Here is a 3,287-nt window from a genome sequence, read left to right on the forward strand (position 1 = left end):
CTGTTAAGTGTCTTGTGCGGAGTGTGGTCTTTGCCAGCTGGAATTAATTGAATTCTGAGGACTTTGAGGTGTATAAATATGACAGCCCAGAAGAAGAAGGACAGGCTGCTTTGCGGTGAAAGACCAAAGAATTAAAAATTAGTTTTTTAAGTTATTGGTTTAAAGTCTAAAGCACAAGCCTGAACAAAGGCCAGACAGAACATGTCCAGCCACCTGTGGGGAGGAACCAGCCTTACTGCATTCTTTCCTGACACTAGAGATACAGTTGCTGGGAAACCAGCCCATATCGTCCCTTTCCCCTAAGACAGCCAAACAAGGGAAGCCAGAGTATTAATGGGTTTGGGGCCTTCCTATAGCCAATCAGTTCAAAATGCAACATCCCCTTTTGTATTTCAACCAATAGACACTTGCCAGGCAGGAATTTCCCTGCTTTGGGCATGCTGGGAGGGACTGGAATCTTTAAAACAACCATCTACCTTGAGTAGGACGCTCTCTGCTCTCAACCACTGTGGTGGTGAGGGTGTGAGCCCAAGCCATAGCTTGTAATAAAAAGCTCCTCATGTGTTTTGCAACGGACTCGACTCGACTCGACTCCTGGTGGTCTTTTTGAGTCTTGTGATTGGAGCACAACACACTAGGACTGCTTGCTGCTCATTCGTCCTGCTGTTGCATTTGGTGTTTGTCGATTTGCAGGTCACTGACATTCCTATTGCCCCCCCCAAAGAATCCTACAACCTTACCCAGCGGGAAGCAGCAGAGAGAACTACACACTCTATTCCCACTAATCTTCTTTCCCTTCTACCCGGTGTTAGGGGGTTGAAAGGGAGATAGAAATGTTTAATAAAACTAAATAAAGTAGGTTTGTTAAAAAATCAAGGTCAAACAGAATGGTGGATCAATGGAACTGAATAGAAGACCCAGAAATAAACCCACACACTTATGGACACCTGATCTTTGACAAAGATGCCAAAACCGTACAATGGAAAAATGATAGCATCTTCAAGAAATGGTGCTGGTCTAACTGGATGTCTACATGCAGAAAAATGCAAATAGATCCACACTTATCACCCTACACAAAACTAAAGTCCAAGTGGATCAAAGACCTCAACATAAAACCAGACACATTAAATCGGCTAGAAGAAAAAGTGGGGAAGACCCTAGAACTCTTTGGTACAGGAGACAACTTCCTGAACAGAACACCAACAGCACAGGCTCTAAGAGCAACAATCAATATATGGGGCCTCATGAAACTGAAAAGCTTCTGTAAAGCAAAGGACATCAAAACAAAATGAATGCCTACAGATTGGGAAAGAATCTTCACCAACCCTCTATCTGACAGAGGGCTAATATCTATACATAAAGAACTAAAGAAACTGAAAAGCAACAAAACAAGTAATCCAATTAAAAAATGGGGAATAGAACTAAACAGAGAATTCTCTGTAGAGGAATATCGAATGGCAGAGAAACATTTAAAAAAATGCTCAACCTCATTAGCCATCAGGGAAATCTAAATCAAAACGACCCTGAGATTTCACCTTACACCCATCAGAATGGCCAAGATGGAAAACTCAAGTGACAACACATGCTGGAGAGGTTGTGGAGAAAGGGGAACCCTCCAGCATTGCTGGTGGGAATGCAAACTCGTACAACCACTCTGGAAATCTATCTGGCGCTTTCTCAGACAACTAGGAATAACACTTCCTCAAGATCCTGCCATACCACTGCTAGGCATATATCCAAAAGAGGCTCAAGTACATAATAAGGACATTTGCTCAACCATGTTTGTAGCAGCTTTATTTGTAATAGCTAGAAGCTGGAAACAACCCAGACGCCCCTCAACTGAAGAATGGATACAGAAATTGTGGTACATCTACACAATAGAATATTACTAAGCAATGAAAAACAAGGAAATCATGAAATTTGCCGGTAAACGGTGGGAACTGGAAAGGATCATACTGAGTGAACTGTCCCAGAAGCAGAAAGACACACATGGTATATACTCACTCATATAGACATATAATATAGGATAAATGTACTAAAATCTATACACCTAAAGAAACTAATCAAGAAGGAGGATTCTGACTAAAATGCTCAATCCCCATCCCGAAAGGCAAAGAGGATGGACATCAGAAGAAGAAGAAAACAGGGAACAAGTTAGGAACCTGCCACAGAGGGCCTCTGAAAGGCTCTGCCCTGCAGACTATCAAAGCAGATGCTGAGACTTATGGTCAACTGTTAGGCAGAGTGCAGGGAATCTTATGAAACAAGTGGGAAATAGTAAGATCTGGAGAGGACGGGAGCTCCATAAGGAGAGCAACAGAAACAAAAAATTTGAACACAGGGGTCTTCCCAGAGACTCATACTCCAACCAAGTATGATGCATGGAGATAACCTAGAACCCCTGCACGGATGTAGCTCATGGCAGTTCAGTGTCCAAGCTGGTTCCATTGTTATGGGAAGAGGGACTGTCTCTGACATAAACTGATTGGCCTGCTCTTTGATCACTTCCCCCTGAGGGAGGAGCAGCCTTACCAGGCCACAGAAGATGACAATGCAGCCATTCCTGATGAGATCTGATAAACTAGTATCAGAAGGAAGGAGAGGAGGACCTCCCCTATCAGTGGACTTGGGGAGGGGCATGTGTGAAGAAGGGGGTGGGAGGGTGGGATCAGGAGGGGAGGAGAAAGGAGTTTATGGGGGGGATACAAAGTGAATAAATTGTAATTAATAAAAGTTAAAAAAAATCAAGGTCAACACGTTATTACAGAAAACCAGTTAATTTTCAAATGGATAGTCTTTTTAAAAGGCAGTTAAGTGTCCACCATGATTCTCTACATCTTTGAGTGAAGCAGTCCAAAAGCTAGCAGAGAGGGGGTGAAGGATAGCTGAACAAACAGAGCCCTGGCCGCTCTTGCAGAGGATCTGGGTTTGGTTCTCAGTACCTACATGATGCCTCACAACCATCCGAAACTCCAGTTCCAGGGGATCCGATGCCCTCTTCTGACCTCTGCAGGCATCAGGCATGCCTGAGGTAATCATACGTACATGCGTGAAAACACTCATATATATGTGTGGATAAGTTTTTTCAATTTAAATATTAAAAAGCCAGGAAAAGCCTAAATAGGAGCATATTTTTAAACCTATATATGAGCACTGAACTTCTGCAAATGTGTAGTCCCTTCTGTCCAGCAGTGGTGGTAGATGGAGGGTGGGCCTCTAAGCTGGTCGATCTCTGTGGTGGTAGATGGAGGGTGGGCCTCTAAGCTGGTCGATCTCTGTGGTGGTAG

This window comes from Psammomys obesus, unplaced genomic scaffold (assembly GCF_907164565.1).
Source record: "Psammomys obesus unplaced genomic scaffold, mPsaObe1.curated_primary_1811, whole genome shotgun sequence".
Taxonomy (NCBI): Eukaryota; Metazoa; Chordata; class Mammalia; order Rodentia; family Muridae; genus Psammomys; species Psammomys obesus.